Source organism: Phascolarctos cinereus, unplaced genomic scaffold (genome assembly GCF_003287225.1).
Source record: "Phascolarctos cinereus isolate Bilbo 61053 unplaced genomic scaffold, phaCin_HiC Scaffold_726;HRSCAF=1367, whole genome shotgun sequence".
Lineage (NCBI taxonomy): Eukaryota > Metazoa > Chordata > Mammalia > Diprotodontia > Phascolarctidae > Phascolarctos > Phascolarctos cinereus.
The window spans coordinates 418681398-418701415 of NW_027556098.1; the positions used below are offsets into that span (position 1 = coordinate 418681398).

Consider the following 20018-nt stretch of genomic DNA (forward strand, 5'->3'; position numbering starts at 1 on the left):
TCGTAATAGACAATGTGCATTAATGAAATGAATGAAAAATGGAGTGCATTAAGAAAGTAGAAATCCAACAAATAATCAAATTCAAACCAAGCAAAGAAGAGGAAATTTAGAAAACTAAAAAGAAGTAGATAAATTGGAAACCAGAAAAAAAACCCATAGAACTGATAAAGCTAAAAGTTTGCTCTTTGATATGACTAATAAAATTGACAGACTTTTAGTTAACCTGATCAAAAGGAAGAGGGCAAAAAAATCAAATCAACATAATAGTCAGTTAATAGGTGAAATGACAACAAAGCCATTATCAGAACTTGCTGTATACGGTTATAAATCTACTCAAAAAACATAAAGGGTCATCTAAAAAAATTACAATATCCAAAGTAAGAGAACACCAATAGAGATCTTATAAATCCTGTCTCAGGGAAAATGAAATGGCCATAGAATAAGTACCAAAGAAAAAAATTCCTGTTTCAGATGGATTTAGAGGAAAATCTTTGAAAGAATCTTTTAAACTTTTTACCCCAGTGCTGGTGTAGCTAGATGGTACAGTGGACAGAGTGTTGGACATGGAGTACTTAGTTCAAATCTGTCCTCAGACACTTCCTAGATGTGTGACCCTGGGCAAGTCGCTTAATCCTGTTTGCCTCAGTTTCCTCATTTGTAAAATGAACTGGAGAAAGAAATGACAAGCAACTCCACTATCTTTGCCAAGAAAACCCCAAATGGGGTTAGGAAGAGTCTAACACAACTGAAAAATGAACACACACCAATACCAATACTACACGAATGATTCTCAAAATTAGGAAAAACAGCATTAAAATGCCAAATTCCTTTCTTTTTTTGAGGGAAATATAGACCCAATACCCAAACCAAGGAAGGATAAACCAACGAGAGAGACATAGAGACCAATATCATTAATGAATATGAAATAAAAACTTTAAAATAAATCCTGGCAAAAGATTTATACATAAAATTATTCATTATGATTAATTTGGATTTATACCATGGAGGCAAGAATGGTTCAACAAAAAGAAAACAAATAATATAGTTCTGTAAAAAAATTCCAAACTACATGATTATTTCAATAAAATCACAACAATGATTTGTCAAAGTACAACACTCTTTTATGTTAACAAACTTACAAAGTATAGGCCTGAGAGGATCTTTTTTCAGTATGATAAAAAGAATGTATCTGAAACCAAAAGCTGGCATTTTATGCAATGAAAAAACATGAGATTACCCTAGTAAGTACAAGAATAAAGCAGGAGTGCCTACTCTTCCCACTATAATTTGATCTAAATCTAGAAATTTTAGTTATTTCAGTAAAACGTGAGAAAGAAATTAAATATGTAAAAGCAGGTAAAAATGGGAGACAAAAGCTATTCCTATTTGTTGAGAAAATAAATTTTTAGGCAATCATAAAAAATCAGCAAAGAAATTAATGAGATAATAAAGAGCTTCAGTCACTTTCAGGCTATACAATTAATGCATAAAAATCTATGGCATTTCTATATGGAAATAACTTCAAAGAAACAGTAATAAAAGGGGAGTCATATTCAAAATAACTAAAAATGCATAAAATATTTGATAGTCATTCTAACAGAACACGGTCATTACCTTCATAGATATAATTACAAAATATTCCTCTAAAATTTTTTTTTAACCACTGGCAATAAATACTGGAGTCGTTTTCCTTGAAGAGATATGCTCACTTCATTCATTTCCAAGAAAATGCCTATCAAATATCCAAATTTGAATAACCATAGTTTATTATTTGTTCTTTCAAAGAAAAATGCTATTGAATGAAAAAAAAAGTGGCCAGTTCAGCTAGAAACTCAAACAATCCTACAGATGCTTTTCTTCTAGATGAGTGGTGTCAAACACAAAAAATGAATCCCTGCCACTGCCTCATAACTTAGACAACTACAAATTAACATTATCTAACTTGTGTTTTTGTTTATTTTGTATAAAATTTTCCATTTCCATTTTAATCTAGTTCAGGCTGGACTCCGGAGTTTTGCTGTAGCTGCCTGTGGACTCTGAGCTTTACTAGATAACCATTTTATGTTGGTATGTGGCAGAAGCACTTGTTGAATACATTTGATTTTACCATGCAGTACATTAAAAGACTCATACTCAGTAGTTGAGATTTAATAAAGTTAATCATTTTTATTTATTTATCAAGGACATTCTTAAGTGAAACTGGTTCTTTTTTTTCCCCTTGCAAGTGTCTGGTGATAAAAGACTTCAACAATTGAGTGTGCTGCCTTAATTCACCCAAAAGTGACAGCAATTTTATCCACCTTTTGCTTTTGACCATCAGTTCAAATATCAAGACAGTTGTTCCAGCATAAACGATGAGCTTCGAAAAGTTATTCAACACTGACATTTCAGTACCACTTGTGTTTCTTGACAAGCATCCACATAAAAGATCTTTCATGATTAGTTGGTGTTGACACCTGAAGAATACAAGCAAATAGCAAGTCCATCAGTCTGCTGATTCATCCATTTTCAAGGCAAATGCACAGTTCTGTAGGTGAGATATTAACCCAGTTTTCATGTTTACACTTAAATCTTGAATTCACAGGTCATATAGCCTCTGGAAAATTCCTACATACATTCATGAGAGAGAGAATTAGAATGAAAAAAAAGCAAATAACATTTTATTGTTATTACAAAATAGTTTTGACCTCAAGGATGTCCTGAAAGGGTCTTGGAGACCCCAAGGGGACTGTGGGCCACACTTTAAGAATTGCCACTCTAGTTTATTAAATTAAAAGTATTTAATAAATTATGAAGGAATTTTAATGAAGTGAATCAGTTAATTAATGAAAAGTGATTACATGTTCATAAATGAGAAAAAATTATGGCAAATGCACCCCTTGATTGATATGGAACTTGGAAGGATAAAATTAAATATATAATAATGAGTCAAATGGCAGTCTGAGTTTGGGTGACCTACAAATGTTGCCATACCCCCAAGTCTTCTAACTTGCTTTTTAAAAATTTTTATATAGTACATACTGTGCACCAAGCACTTTATAATTATGATCTTATTTGATTTGTACAACAACCTTGTTATATAGGTGCTATTACTATCCTCACGTTCCATTTGAGGAAACTGAGGCAACCAGCGGTTAAGTGACTTGCCCAGAGTCACATAGGTAGTAAGTATCTGAGGTTAGATTTGAACTGGGGTCTTCCTGGCTTCAGTCATGGCACTCTATACACTGTACCACCTAGCGGAAAGATTAGACTTGATGAAGGCTTAGGTGATGGTTAACAGTTTTTTTTTTTAGCAATAAAGTATTTTTAATTAAGGCATCTACATTGGGGTTTTCTTTTAGACATAATACTATTGCACACACTAGGCTGTAGTATGGTGTAAACGTAACTTTTATATGCACTTAGGAAACAAAAAAATGCACGTGATTTGCTTTATTACACTATTTGCTTTATTCTGGTGGTCTAGAACTGAACCTACAATATCTTCAAGGTATGCCTGTAACAATAATAATAATAGCATCATGTGTTATCTCACTTCATATGCTTCCAAATAGAATGATTAAGAGTAGGAAAATAAAAACAACATAAAATTATAGAAGAAACATGGTCACAAAATAGAACAGAAATGATCATTATAACAAACAAACAAACAAAGATCAAAGCTGAAAAAGAGATCATCATATACACATGAGAAGAGAATTGCTCCCAAACCAGACAGCCTGTAAAAAGTCCAGTGATGGATTTGGGTCTAAAAATTTTAGAAGTGGAAGAAAAGTAAATAGAAGAGAAACAAATGACCAGAGCACTGGCTGGCCACATGTGTTCTATATGTAGTAGGTTGAGAAAAATAAAAGGATAACCCCTCATGGGCTATATCTGGCCAGTATCCACTGTATATCACTTCTCTGTCTGCCACTTGGCTCAGTTTTTAACTTACTTTCATCCACCTCACTCCCCAACTCTAGAGTGATCCATATAATGTTTAGATAATTTATTATTAATGTTGGAAATAATAAAATTTAGCTCAAGCCCCAACTTAATTTCATTAAATATTAATTATTTAACAAATTGGAGAAGCCCCCTTTTCCATTAGTAACTACTCTCATTTTTCTATTACAAAATAAATATTGAAATTCTTGAATATGTAAAATTTATCAACAAATGGAATAAGAAAACAAAGACACATGTAACTAACTACAATATTTTTGTTATGACAGACGTCAGTATCTGAGTCATCTCAAGCCCTCAACATGTTGTCTCTTCACTTGTAAGGAAACATCATCCCAAATCATTCCATTTAGTCCAGGTACTGATTAAAATAACTTAAGAATCCTATTCATACACTCATTATGTTTGTGTAAAAATTTTAAAATTTCATATTTGCAGAATTATCTACTTTATTTTTTATAATTGTTTCTGTCCCTTTTAGGTTAATAATACATTGCAAGTCCATAGCTATGGAACAAATGTATGTGTATCCTCTGCTTTTTCTAATGTCTTAATGTATTTGCTTTAATATTCAGGTCACATATCCATTTTGAAGTTATTGTGGCATATGGTGTAAAATGCTGGCATAAGCCTAATTTCTTCTTTATTGCTTTACGGTTTGCAGCAGTTCTTATCAAATCAAATCAGAGAGTTCTTTCCTAAGTAATTTAGTTTTTGAGATTTATCAAACACTGGGTTCCATTGGTTCTGATTTTCCCTTATCTAGTCTGTTTCATTGATCTACTTCTTTGTTTTTTGACCAATATGAAATGGTTTTGATGACTGCTGATTTATAACATAGTGTGAGGTCTGGAAATATTGTCCTTTCCCTCCTATGCTTTTTCCCCATTATTTTTCTTGTTGTTCTAGATCTCTTATTCTTCCAGGTACATTTTGTTATTTTTTTTTTTATCTAGATGTATAAAGTTTGCCTTTGGCAGATTTGATTGATATTGGTATTTGGTAGATTTGTTTTGGTAATTTGATCAATATAGTATTAAACATGTAAACTGATTTTGGTAGTACACTCATTTTCGTTATATTGGCCCAGCCCATCCAGGAACACTCAACATTCCTCCAGCTATTTAAGTTGTCCTATATTTCTTTAAAGAAATGTATGTAATCAGACCTATGCAAATATTAAATGTGATTTGGTAGAATGATCAGTATCTTATAGACTATATTTCATAATAAATTTAAAATGGATATGTGAGCTGACTATTAAAGACCAGGCTATTTAAAAAATTAAAAGAAAAGAAGATCTTACATGTGACATACCTATGGGTAGGAAATATTTTTATTTTTTATCTTTAACATCAAAAACAAAAAGCACTTTCACATAGACAGCAGAACAGAAAAAGCATCTTAAAACCACTTGTTTTTTTTAAAGTATAGAATAATGTCACATATTACTTTCAAAACTGTCCTGTTTGTGTGTCATTTTGAACCTTTTGTTATTTTCTATGTACTTATTAGGGGAAACTTATAATTTTGTTTCTAAAACGTTATTATAGAAAAATCACAAAGTAAACAAAATGCAAAAGGATAAATGTGTCCTTTTTAAAGCATCCTGTATAAAAGCAAAGGCATACCATTAGAGTCCAAATCCTGTTAGATGTTAAAGAATTATTGCTTCTTGTAAGCCTTGGTAGTTTCTGTTACTTACATTCACTTCACTTACTCATTCTTTAAATATTTTCCCCAAATTAAATGCCAATACAACTTTGAAAGAAGCTTCAGAATACACTAAGATCACTGTATCTAAGGGAAGCAATTTAACATCACAACATTGTTCTCTCAGAACAAACTACTTAAGAAATCATTCCCCAGTTGAGTGTTAAAAGCACCACATTCTATCTTTTTCCCCCCCGCTGTTTAAGGAATTTTTATTAATGCAAGAATTTTATAATCCAAATTGCATTTCCTTGCTCAGCTACCATTCTGTTATCTAAAACAGTGGGTGATATTCTGAGTTTTTCCACAGTAAAGAATTACAAAATTAAAGAAAGGAATGGGGGGCGGAGCCAAGATGTTAGAGTGAAAGCAGTGACTTGCTTGAGCTCTCCCCCAAACCTCTCCAAATACCTATAAAAATGGCTCTAAATAAATTCTAAAGCAGCAGAACCCACAAAAAGACAGAGTGAAACAAATTTCCAACCCAAGATAACCTGGATGGTTGATTGGAAAGGTATATTGTGTTGGGCTTGTAGAGGAGCACAGTTGGGCTTGGCGTGCAGGCTGCAGTGAACCTGGAGCAGGCCTCAGAGGACTGAATTGCGGGTAGCTGTGGAGGTTTCCGGACTTCTCTACCATGAACACCAAAGACAACTTAGAAGGTCAGTGGGAAAAGTGTTTCTGAGATGAGAGAGAAGCTAGGTTTCAGCCCCCTAGCTCCTGAGTGAAGGTCTGGGCAGTGACTGCTTCCTGAGCTTCTGGCCCACAGATTGAGGGGGAATTGAATGGCTGATCAGAGGGGGATTGCCGGGATCTCTTTGCCAGTGCTAAGGCAGGAATCTCTTGCTTTGCCCGTGCTTGGATCTGAGTCACAGTTCTGAGTGGCGGTCCTGTAGCAAGGAGGAGGGCTGGCATGGTGGAGCTTGTAGTGGTGGTACAAAGAAAATCCTCCTCACAGTTCTAAGACAGAAAAGAGGGCTTGTGGTCACTCATAGATTACAGTACAGGCCAGGAAAGGAGTAAACACCTCGCCCTTGATCATAGCACCTTGCAGGAACTGAAAATTTACAGGTCCCTAGAAGTGTCTCTGAAAACAGCTGCACAAAACCCCTGAAGCTTGAGACAGTACATTTTCCACAGTGGAAACAGACTCCTATCTTAACAAAGAGTTTATAACTCAAGTAATTGGCCAGAATCATGAGCAAGCAGTGCAAAAAGAGTCAGACCATATTATCTTACTTTGGTGACAAAGAAGATCAAAACACACAACCAGAAAAAAACAATGAAGCAAAAGCTCCTACACGCAAAGCCTCCAAGAAAAATATGAATTGGTCCCAGGCCATGGAAGATCTCAAAAAGGATTTTGAAAAGCAATTAAGAGAAGCAGAGGACAAACTGAGAGTGATGCAAAAGGAGACCCAAAAAAATACTGAAGAAAACACCTTAAAAAATAGTCTAACCCAAATGGCAAAAAAGGTCCAAAAAGCCAATGGGGAGAAGAATGCCCTAAAAAGCAAAACTGGCGAAATGGAAAAGGAAGTCCAAAAGCTTACTGAAGAAAATACTTCCTTAAAAATTAGAATAGAGCAATTGGGAGGTAGTGACTTTATGAGAAATCAAGACACTGTAAAACAAATCCAAAAGAATGAAAAATTAGAAAACAATGTGAACTATCTCACTGGAAAAACAACTGACCTGGAAAATAGATCCAGGAGAGAGAATTTAAAAATTATTGGACTATCTGAAAGCCATGATCAAAAAAAGAGCCTAGACATCATCTTTCAAGAAATTATCAAGGAAAACTGCCCTGATATTTTAGAACCAGAGGGCAAAATAGAAATTGAAAGAATCCACGATCTCCTCCTGAAAGAGATCCCAAAGGAAAACTCCTAGGAATATTGTAGCCAAATTCCAGAGTTCCCAGGTCAAGGAGAAAATATTACAAGCAGCCAGAAAGAAACAATTCAAGTATTGTGGAAACACAATCAGGATAACACAAGATTTAGCAGCTTCTACATTAAGGACCAGGGCATGGAATATAATTCCAGAGGGCAAAGGAGATAGGATTACAACCAAGAATCACCTACCCAGCAAAACTGAGTATAATCCTTCAGGGGAAAAAATGGTCATTCAGTGAAATAGAGGACTTTCAAGCATTCTTGATGAAAAGACCAGAGCTGAATAGAAAATTTGACTTTCAAATACAGACTCAAGTGGAACATGAAGAGGTAAACAGGAAAGAGAAATCATAAGAGACTTATTAAGGTTGAACTGTTTACATTCCTGCATGGAAAGATGATATTTATAACTCATGAGACCTTTGTCAGTATTAGGGTAGTTGGAGGAAATTATATATATGTATATATAGATAGATAGATAGAAGATAGAGGGCACAGGGTGAGTTGAAGATGAAGGGGTCATATCTGGAGAATAAAATTAAGGGGTGAGAGAGGATTATACTGGAGAAGAAGGGTAGAATGGGGTAATCTCACAAAAAAAAAAACAGAAAGAAAGGCTCCAGTGGAGGGGAAAGGGGAAGGTGAGAGGGAATGAGTGAATCTTATTCTCATAGGATTTGGCTTAAGGAGGGAATAACATACACATCAATTGGGTATGGAAATCTCTTACCTACAGGAAAATAGGGGGAGAAGGGGACAAGAGAGCAGGGGATGATAGAGAGGAGGGCAGATTGGGAAAGGGGTAATCAGAAGCAAACTTCTGGGAGGGACAGGGTCAAAAGAAAGAATAGAATAAATGGGGGGCAGGAGGATAGGATTAAGGGAAATAGAGTTAGTTTTTCACAACATGACTACTATGGAAGTGTTTTGCATAACTGCACAAGTATAACCTATATTGATTTGCTTGCCTTTTCAACGAGGGTGAGTGGGGAGGGAGGAAGGGAGAAAATTTAGATTCCAAAGTTTTAAAATCACATGTTTTAAAAAGTGTTTTCACATGCAATTGGGAAATAAGAAATACAGGAAATGAGATACAGAAACTATCCTTCCCTACAGGAAAGTAGAAGGGGAAGGGGATAAGAGAAGGGGGGGGGGGGATAGAAGGGAGGGCAGACTAGGGGAAGAGATATTCAGAATGCATGCCATCTTGGGGTGGGGGGAGGGGTGAGATGGGTGAAAATTTGGAACTCAAAATCTTGTGGAAGTAAATGTTGAAAACTAAAAATAAATTTAAAACTAAAAAAAAAAGGAATGATTTCAATTTTTGTACTGTGCTGAAAATTCTTTTCCCCCAGGGTCTATAAAACATTAATTTATTTTTATGTATTTTACTATTTTTGTGGGGTTTTTTGTTTTTTCTTGTTTTGTTTTGTTTTTAAATCAATAAGTAATCTAGGACTAGCACTAAGTTTGTTAGACCTGGCATTTGCTCGGTACATCAGGTTAAAAGTTTCCTTTCCTTTTTAAAATTTATTTCATATTTTGCAATGTTTTTTCACAATATTCAAGTTTTTCGATGTCTAGATATTTTTCTTCGGTGAAGCAGAGGTTCTATTTCGTAGTCCCTGATCTTTTCTTTTAAACAATTGGAACGCCAGTGGCACTAACTGCTTTCTGGGCAGCTTCCTTAGCTTGGTGAGCTTGCAGTATGACTACGGCTTCGTCAACCTTAGAGCGAAGAGACCTGGGAGACTCAAGCATACGAAGAAGCTCAGAGTTGTCAACTTCTAGCAACATGCCAGTGATTTCACCAGCTAGAGTAGGGTGCATGGCCTGAATGAGTGGAAACAGCTGTTCACCCAGCATCTGCTTTTGCTCTTGAGGAGGGGCAGATGCCAACACGAAAGCAGTTAAAGTTTCCTGACCTTGCACGTGAATGGCAGGCTGCTGCATGGTAGCCTGTGGTTGTGCATTAAGATGCTGTTGTGGATTGGGAGCACCCGCAGCATACTTATGCTGTGGAACTGTGCGGACAGCAGGAGTAGCTGCAGCAACAGCTGCTGCAGGACGTGGTCGAATTTTCTGAGCTGAAGTGTTTGCAACACGCTGTGTTGACATGACTCGTGGAACCTGTGAAGAAGCTGGTCTCATTGTACTAAATGGTGGCCTAGGAGCTGCTGGGCGGATAGCACCGGGCATGTTCTGGAATGGATAAGGTCTGGCGCCCTAAGCAGTCCAGAGAGGACTTGGTCTGAGTTGAGCGATTTGGCTAGCAGGATAGTATGTAGCAGGGTTCTGAGTATGAGGAATAGCTGCCATGAAATAACCTGAAGGAGGCTGATTACAGGGTTGGGCACAGCTCTGATACTGGCCATTCTCTGCATATACTGGTTTGTGAAGTGAGCCTGCCACTCCTCTTTGCACTGGGCTAAAGCTACATACAAAGGTGTAGTGGCAACAATCCTGCCATTCATTTCCGTGACTGCTTTGGTGGCTTCCTCTGGCGAAGAGAAACATACAAACCCAAACCCCTTGCTGCAGCCACCTTCCATCATCACCTTTGCACTAGTGATTGTGCCAAATGGTGATAACTCTTTTCTCAGACCCTCATCATCAATACCATCATCCAGATTTTTAACATACAGGTTAACACCCTGGTATCTGGTGATCCTATCCTGCTTCGTTTGTTCAAATTTGCTCTTGTGTTCCGTATGTCATTCCACTTCTTTCTGAGCTCAGCCAATATAAATTTGTTTTCCATTCAGTTCTTTTCCATTCATCCCATCTACAGCTTTTTGTGCATCTTCATGTCTTTCAAAGCTCACAAAGCTAAAACCTTTGGATTTTCCACTTTCATCACTCATAACTTTTACATTTAAAGCAGGTCCAAACTTGCCAAAGAGCTCCTTAAGTCTTTCATCGTCCACGTCTTCACCGAAATTTTTGATGTAAACATTGGCGAACTCTTTTGCTCTAGCTCTGAGTTCTGCTTCTCTTTCTTTACAGGACAAATTGACCAACAAAGATTTTTTTTTTTTTTAAATTTATTTATTTTTAGTTTTCAACATTTACTTCCACAAGATTTTGAGTTCCAAATTTTCACCCCATCTCCCCTCCCCCCACCCGAATGGCATGCATTCTGAATATCCCTTCCCGTAGTCTGCCCTCCCTTCTATCTCTCCCCTGCTTCTCTTATTCTCTTCCCCTTCTGCTTTCCTGTGGGGAAGGATAGATTTTTGTACCCCATTTCCTGTATTTCTTATTTCCCAGTTGCATGTGAAAACATTTTTTTTTTAAAAATATGTGTTTTTAAAACTTTGGATTCCAAATTTTCTCCCTTCCTCCCTCCCCACTCACCCTCGTTGAAAAGGCAAGCAAATCAATATAGGTTATACTTGTGCAGTTATGCAAAACACTTCCATAGTAGTCATGTTGTGAAAAACTAACTCTATTTACCTTCATCCTATCCTACCTGCCCCCCATTTAATCTATTCTTTCTTTTGACCCTGTCCCTCCACAGAAGGGTTTGCTTCTGATTACCCCCTTTCCCAATCTGCCCTCTTCTCTATCATTCCCCTGCTCTCTTGTCCCCTTCTCCCCCTATTTTCCTGTAGGATAAGATGTATTTCCATACTCTATTGAGTGTGTATGTTATTCCCTCCTTAAGCCAAATCCTATGAGAATAAGATTCACTCATTCCCTCTCACCTTCCCCTGTTTCCCCTCCACAGTTGGAGCCTTTCTTTCCCGTTTTTTTTTTTTGTGAGATAAATTACCCATTCTACCTCTCCCTTTCTCCTTCTCCCAGTATAATCCTCTCTCACCCCTTAATTTTATTCTCCAGATATGACCACTTCATCTTCAACTCACCCTGTGCCCTCTATCTGTCTATCTATCTATATCTATATATACATATATATAATTTCCCCCTCCAACTAGCCTAATACTGATAAAGGTCTCATGAGTTATAAATATCATCTTTTCACGCAGGAATGTAAACAGTTCAACCTTAATAAGTCTCTTATGATTTCTCTTTCCTGTTTACCTCTTCATGTTCCACTTCAGTCTGTATTTGAAAGTCAAATTTTCTATTCAGTTCTGGTCTTTTCATCAAGAATGCTTGAAAGTCCTCTATTTCACTGAATAGCCATTTTTTCCCCTGAAGGATTATACTCAGTTTTGCTGGGTAGGTGATTCTTGGTTGTAATCCTATCTCCTTTGCCCTCTGGAATATTATATTCCATGCCCTGTGGTCCCTTAATGTAGAAGCTGCTAAATCTTGTGTTATCCTGATTGTGTTTCCACAATACTTGAATTGTTTCTTTCTGGCTGCTTGTAATATTTTCTCCTTGACCTGGGAACTCTGGAATTTGGCTACAATATTCCTAGGCATTTTCCTTTGGGGATCTCTTTCAGGAGGAGATCGTGGATTCTTTCAATTTCTATTTTGCCCTCTGGTTCTAAATATCAGGGCAGTTTTCCTTGATAATTTCTTGAAAGATGATGTCTAGGCTCTTTTTTTGATCATGGCTTTCAGATAGTCCAATAATTTTTAAATTCTCTCTCCTGGATCTATTTTCCAGGTCAGTTGTTTTTCCAATGAGATATTTCACATTGTTTTCTAATTTTTCATTCTTTTGGATTTGTTTTACAGTGTCTTGATTTCTCATAAAGTCACTACCTCCAATTGCTCTATTCTAATTTTTAAGGAAGTATTTTCTTCAGTAAGCTTTTGGACTTCCTTTTCCATTTCGCCAGTTTTGCTTTTTAGGGCATTCTTCTCCCCATTGGCTTTTTGGACCTTTTTTGCCATTTGGGTTAGACTATTTTTTAAGGTGTTTTCTTCAGTATTTTTTTGGGTCTCCTTTTGCATCACTCTCAGTTTGTCCTCTGCTTCTCTTAATTGCTTTTCAAAATCCTTTTTGAGATCTTCCATGGCCTGGGACCAATTCATATTTTTCTTGGAGGCTTTGCGTGTAGGAGCTTTTGCTTCATTGTTTTTTTCTGGTTGTGTGTTTTGATCTTCTTTGTCACCAAAGTAAGATAATATGGTCTGACTCTTTTTGCACTGCTTGCTCATGATTCTGGCCAATTACTTGAGTTATAAACTCTTTGTTAAGATAGGAGTCTGTTTCCACTGTGGAAAATGTACTGTCTCAAGCTTCAGGGGTTTTGTGCAGCTGTTTTCAGAGATACTTCTAGGGACCTGTAAATATTCAGTTCTTGCAAGGTGCTATGATCAAGGGCGAGGTGTTTACTCCTTTCCTGGCCCGTGCTCTGGTCTATGAGTGACCACAAGCACTCTTTTCTGTCTTGGAACTGTGAGGAAGATATCCTCTTTACTGCTACTACAAGCTCCACCATGCCAGCCCTCCTCCTTGCCCCAGGACCGCCATACAGAACTGTGACCCAGTTCCAAGCACTGGCAAAGCAAGAGAATCCTGCACCAGCAGAGAGATCCCAGCAATCTCCTTCTGTTCAGCCACTTGATTCCCTCTCAGTCTGTGGGCTGGAAGCACAGGAGGCAGCCAGAATAGAGCTGAGACCACCATGTTTCTCTCTCAGCACAGAAGAAACACACTTTTCCCACTGACCTTCTAAGTTGTCTTTGGCTTTCCTGGGTTAAGAAGTCTGGAAACTGCCACAGCTGCCTGCAATTCAGTCCTCTGAGGCCTGTTCCAGGTTAGCTGTGGCACGCATGCCCAAGCCCACCTGAGCTCCTGTCCCAGCCCGCTGTGATATAACTTGCTGATCAACCATCCAGGTTGCCTTGGGCTGGAAATTTGTTTCATTCTGTCTTTTTGTGGGTTTTGCTGCTTTAGAATTTGTTTAAAGCCATTTTTACAGGTATTTGTAGGGGTTTGGGGTCACAGCTTTTACTCTACCATATTGGTTCCACCTCCCAACAAAGACTTTTTGATCATTAAGAAGCATTCCATTCATTTTTTCAATAGCTCTTTCAGCAGCTTCTTGTGTCTCAACGTGTACAAATCCATAGGCCTTTGACCCATTTTCATCACATGCCACCTTACAAGAAAGGATGTTTCCAAAAGCAGAAAATGTATCATACAATGCTTTATTATCAATGGATTTATCCATATTTTTGATGAATATATTGCCCATACCACTTTTATGTAGTGATGGATCACGTTGAGACCACGTGATACACGCTGGCTTGCACTTAGTGACATAGAAATTCATTGTATCTATTGCCATTCAGCATCCACTGGCTGCTGGAAGTTGACATAGGCATAGCCCAGGGAGCAGCAGGTGATCATGTCCCCACAGAGGATGGGTCTGTCTCGGCTGCTTCACCGGGTTATTTTATGAAAGAGGAAAAAAAAACCAAAGTCTCCAGATTTTTTTATGATTTTTTGTGGTTTTTTTAAAGTTTTTTTTGTATTTTTTTAAATAATAAATGTGTGTTCCAAGGCTGGAGCACACACTCCGCACTCACAGTACTAACCGCCGGGGAGAAGGGGGCACTTTCTATCTTTTAAAGGGAAAAAGAACTTGTGTTAGACTGTACAAACATTTAGCCTTGGTTAAAAAAAAAAGTTACAGAGAAAATTTTTTTTTCTGGTAAAAGAAAATATTTTTCTTTGCTAAAATATAGTTAAATGAAAACAGATGGTTTGTATCACAGGTGTAGAAACAGCCATACCTGAAATGGAGAATTTGTGGGGACTGGAATGGGTGTGTGTGTGTGTGTGTGTGTGTGTGTGTGTGTGTGTGTGTGTGTGAAAGTATAAAATACTTGACAAATATTCCCGAAAGAAGTAATATATCTGTACCCACACCTTTATCCCTCCTGTATCTAGAGACTTCCATTCATTCCTGCTGGAGTTTGGCTGCAGGGACTGGTAATGGAAAGGACTCACATAGAAAAAGTTGTTTTAGACAGCTACTCGTGCACCAACACGAAAGGTTTTCTTAAGACTCAGGAGCAGCTCCACACTTTACTCATTCCATATTTTAAGGCAGCTCCTCAGTGAACCCCTCCTCTGTGGTCATCTCTGGGTTCCAGGGAAGGGTGATTCCCCTGCTACCACACAGGCATCCTTCTTGAAGGCATCTCTGCACACTCCATGTGACTGAAGTTGAGCAAGCAGCTGCCTCAGAGACCTTGATCTTCTCCCCTTCCTCCCACCATGCTCCCCGTCTCTAACTCCCCTAACAGGTGGTACATGGTGCTGATGCTGGACAAGATGTTCTGCTTTTCTTTGCAATAAAATGTATTTCAATGTTTCTCTTTTTTGGGGAAGAGCCATCATCATTGATAAATCTCCTTTCTTTGAGTGTGTCCTTCTATTAAAAACAGAGAAAGAAAGAAAAAAAACCCGGTAACAAATGAGCACTGTCACACGAAACAAATGCACACAGAGTCCATGTCCAAATGCGCGTGACTCATTCTGTGCCTCACGTCCATTGCTCCTCTGTTGGGTGGTTCCTCACTGGTCTGCTGAGACATGCTTGGTCATGAGTTCTTAAGTCTCGGAGAGTGGTTTTTCTTTATAGTATTGTTGTCCTTTTATAAGTTGATCTGCTCACTTCACCTTATATCATCTCCCATTTCCTAAGATTCTTTGAAATCTCCACTTTTGTCATTTCTTCTGGTATAATAACATTTCATTGTGATCTGAAGAGACAATTTGTTTATCCAATTGATGGGCAGCCCTTTAAAGTTTTAGCTGTCTTCTAAAATGTCTTCTTGGGCAGCTGGGAGGCACAGTGGATAGAGCACTGACCTTGGAATCAGAAAGACTCATCTTCATGGGTTCAAATCTGGCTTCAGACAGTTATTAGTTGTGTGACCCTGGGCTAGGCACTTAACCCTGCTTGCCTCAGTTTCCTTATCTGTAAAATGAGCTGGAGAAGGAAATGAATGACAAACCATTTCAGTCTCTTTGCCAAGAAAATGCCAAATGACTACTGATATACATACATCAATATTTGTAAATTTCCATATTATATAAAAAGATTTACCTGTATGATACAACCAATACATATACTATATACATGTACATATGTGTATACATGTGTATATAAATATACACATACACATATGTATGTATGTATCACAAAATAGAGTCCTCTGGGAAGGTTATGAATAGAGCTATACTGTGGTCCCCTAATGGAGGGAAGCACAAATGTAATCCATCAGCAAAGAGTTTCTACCATATGATGTTTTATGTCAAGAAACCAGAAGTTGTCCAATGCCTAGCACAGTGTGACACATAGTAGCTACTTAATAAATGTTTATTGATCAATTCTGGACCTAAGGATACCTGTAGCACCCAAGGCAGTGATTTTATATCTATCTATCTGTCTATCTATCTATCTATCTATCTATCTATCTATCTATCTATCTATCTATCCATCCAGCTGTCTGTCTACCTACACACATTTCTATTTATATAGTGCTGGTTCTGCTGGCAACCACTTAATGATTGCATAATACAAGTCATATCCAACATCAGTTTTTGAACAACAGGATTCAACACACAGAAGGAGTCACCTTACTATTCCCCATTTCTAACTTTAGGAGGAGACTAGATTGTGTTCATAGGTATTACCTTTCTGCTTTATGTTGTTATTGAATCACTAATCAGATGAAGGATTTGACCTACTTGAAAAGTTCATTATACAATCTCTCATGTTTTCTAGTCAGTAAAGTGGCAGTATATTAAAAGGCTTTTAAAATTGTAGCTCCTTCTAGATTCCCCAAAGTATACCTGTACTGTTCTTTATTTTTTTTTTCTTTAGGCAATTGTGGTTAAGTGACTTGGCCAGGGTCACACAGCTAGTGAGTGTCAAGTGTTTGGTCTGAGACTGAATTTGAATTCAGGTCCTCCTGACTTCAGGGCCGGTGCTCTATCCACTGTGCCACCCAGCTGCCCCTTACACTGTTCTTTAAATGGGCTTCCTCCTCAGGAGACATCTAAAGTGTCATTCTGCCCCAAGACATGTGGGACACTGTGGAAGAATTCTACACATGCCCTTAATAATGTGGTGGAAATTGGATGCCCTGTCCTAAGGCTCTTCGTTATGCTTTCTGCCAGATCTGCCACAGTCAAGCCAAAGGCCCAGGGAATGTAGTCCTTTAACTTGATTGCCTCATAAGCACTTTCAACCACCTCTTTATTAACATCTTTCCAATGTTCTGACTCAGCAGCAGTTCCAAAGGCAGGATAAAGATTCTTCAGAGAGACCTCCCCCACACAACATTCACACCACTCCACACAGGAGAGCTCGAGTCTCCATGTTCCCAAAGATAACTTTGGGACAAAATCTAGATTGCAGCCACTTCTAAACAGCACAGTTTCAGGAACGGCCACTTCATTTCTGGGCCATGTATGTCAAAATATCCACTGCGTTAGAAAAAAACAAGCAGCTTGCTATTAGTGCTGTATTTGGCAATATTAGGAATGATGAATTTAAAGATGTTCACCTTATGCTGGACCAAATGAAGACGACTTTCTCTCTCTAGCTGCCATGTCCCAGCCATAACAACAACCAGCTTTGAGTCTGCAGTCACAGAAAATCCTCGGTGTTCTGAGGAAAAGCCTACCACCTCTCTCTCCCTTTGGTGCATCTTCTACAACATGGGACAAGAGTCAACTCATTGGTCAGATGCTTTATTTAAGACACTGATGGCACTGTGCCATGCCAGCCGCACCAAGTGATCACAGCGGTGATCTCGTTACGGGGAATCTGGCCTTCCTTTATGACATTCACAATCCGCTGGCAGTTCCCATCTTGGACCTGGAGAGAACCCAAGCTTCAATGAGGTTCCTGGTTAGGCTTTGAGAGGCTCTGAGACATGAGTCTGCTGCTCCCAGACTCATGTCTCAAAGATCTCTTAATTACTTACTCTCTTGGTCTTTTTTCACTCCTCATCTTTCTCACCCTGTCACAGCATCTGCTATCGTTGATCCCACCCTCTCTTCTCTGGGTTGTCCCAACACTCCTCACTCTCAGTTCTTCTGCTTGTGTGACTTCTCTATCTTCTCTGTGTCCTTTGCTGGCTCATCATTCCCCTCCACACACCGGTGGATATTCCCCAAGGCTCACTCTTAGGCCCTCTTCTCTTCTTATTCTTTCTCTCTTGGTGACCTCCTCAGTTATCTTTATGTGGTTGACTCCCAGATCTCTCTCTCCAGCCCCTGTCTCTCTTCTGAGCTTAAGTTCTACATGACCTATTGGATATTTTCAACTGAATGCCCCAGAGATATCTCAAAGCCAAAATGTCCAAAATGAAAATCATGATCTTTTCTCCAAAACCATTGGGAATGTTCCTCTTTTTGCCAAGGGCGCTACTATTTTTCCAGTCTCCTGAATCTGTAACCTCCCCCTCATCCTACATATTCAATCGTCAGATCTTTCAGTAAGTCTCCACACCATCTTCATCTTCCCTAATGTCTCACCTCACTCGTTTCCTGTCATCGGTCTTCCTGCCTCAAGTCTCTCACCACTCCAATCCATCCTACAAACTGTTGACAAACTAACAACTTTAATAGAGATCCAGAAACGTCAATTCCCTACTCAATAAATTCCCATAGTGTCCTATTGCCTCTAGAATAAAAAATTAAGTCTTCTGTTTGGCTTTTAAAAGCCCTTTGTACCTTGATCCAATGTATCTCTTTCTAGTCACATTGGATATCACTCCCTCTTCCATTATTTCCAATCCAATCCAATCTTCTTTGCATAGAAGCATCCTCCAAATAGCAACCAGGTGCCTTAGTGAATAGGAAGAAAGAAAACTGGCCTTTATTAAGCACCCACTGTATGCCAGGAATTGTGCTAAGCACTTTACAATGTTATCTCATTTGATCCTTACAACAGCCCTGGAGGTAGGCAATTACTATCTCCATGTTACAGTTGAGGAAACTAAGACCAACAGAGGGTAAGGGACTTGTCCAGGGTGACACAGCTAGTAAGTGTCTGAGGCTGCATTTGAACTCACATCTTCCTGCCTTTCAGCTCAGGGCTCTCTATTCACTGTACCACGTAGCAGTCTGGCCATGCTGTTGTTATGGTGAGATAGCAAGAGACCCCAAAGTGGTGGTTCCTCTTGCTGCTGTCATGGTGGGAGATAAGCAAGGTACCCCAAAGGGGTGACTCTCTCATGCCAAGAAGCCAAGTAATTTCAGTAATGCATCACCAAAAGTTTGAGAGCAGCCAATTTGTCACCTCCAAATGCTTTCATGAATGAGGTTGGCCAGAAGAAGTAAAGGCATGTATGGGGTATGTGTGTGTGTGTGTGTGTGTGTGTGTGTGTGTGTGATTGGGAGGGGGGATGCCCCCCAACTCTAAGCTAATAGCAAGAAGAGGTCTTTATGGCCACCTTCCTACCAACTTCCGGTCTCAGATTCAGCTTCCCAGCTCCCATCCAGGGCCCTGCTCTCCTGATTGGGAGAATTCTACCTTTTCCCAACTTCCCTGTTACTGTCCAGGGTGCCACCATCCTTCCAGTCACCCAGGCCAGACACCTAAGTGGCATCCTCTCACCCCCAACCATATCCTATCTCCTATCTCCTCCTGCATTCTGAGCCTGCCACTACCCAGTGCCAGCCTTCATCACTTCAGGCTTGGACTATTGCTGTAGCTGCTGGGTGGTTTCCCTGTCTCCAGTCTATTCCCTCTCCAGTCCCCCTCCTCCCCCCCAGTGATCTTAAAGTTCAGGCATGACCATGTCACTTTCATATTGAATAAACTCAGGCAGCTCCCTATGCCATCCAGGATTAAATACAAAAATCCCATTTGGCTTTTAAAGCCCCTTAGAATCCTCCCTTTCTATCTTTCTTGTCTTCTTACACCTTTCTCCTCCACTCTGCAATCCAATGACATTGCAGTCTGTCCCCCATTGCTGGAACTCTCTCTGCTCCCAGCTCCAGCCTGCTGCCTGGCACCCCTGGCTGCCTTAAACCCCAGCTAAGGTCCTGTCTTCTGCTAATAGCTGTCCATGCCCCTTAATGCTTGTGTCTTGCTTCTATTGATTATCTCCATTTGATCTTGCACATATCCTGTTTGGACATTCCCCTTTAGACTGTGAGCACCCTGAGGGCAGGGATACCTTTCTTTATATCCCCAGCACCCAGCCCAGTGCCTGGCACATAGGAAGGGCTTAGTAAATGTGTATGGCCTTGACAGGAAATGCTTTTTGGATTCTGATTGGCTCCCTTCACATGGCATCTGGCCATAACAAAGCCTTTTCCTACCTCGTTACAGAAATGTTTGGGAGTAAAATCATTCTCATAACGAAACTTCTGCTCTAACAAGCCCAAAGGAGGAGATCCAAGGTCCAAGGCTTCCCTCTGGAGACGGTGTCTAACGCCCTCGAGGCCCCAGGTCACCCCCCCTATCCCCCCCCCCCCGCAGGGCGCAGCAGGGAGCACGACCCAGGGCGCAGGGCTCAGAGCCCTGGAAGCACGGCCCCGGGTGCACAGCCGGCTCA

At 39.3% G+C, this 20018-nt stretch overlaps 1 long non-coding RNA gene and 1 pseudogene across 1 annotated transcript; both read right to left on the reverse strand.

Annotated features, from left to right (window-relative positions):
* Positions 1-9192: 9192 nt before the first annotated feature.
* On the reverse strand, positions 9193-15369 carry LOC110219963 (polyadenylate-binding protein 1-like; annotated as a pseudogene).
* Positions 15370-17018: 1649 nt separating this feature from the next.
* On the reverse strand, positions 17019-19900 carry LOC110220125 (uncharacterized). The gene is made up of 3 exons (XR_002327791.2): positions 19783-19900; positions 18187-18300; positions 17019-17326 (listed from the first exon to the last, which is right to left on the reverse strand). It is a non-coding gene; the product is annotated as an uncharacterized LOC110220125 (long non-coding RNA).
* Positions 19901-20018: the final 118 nt, after the last annotated feature.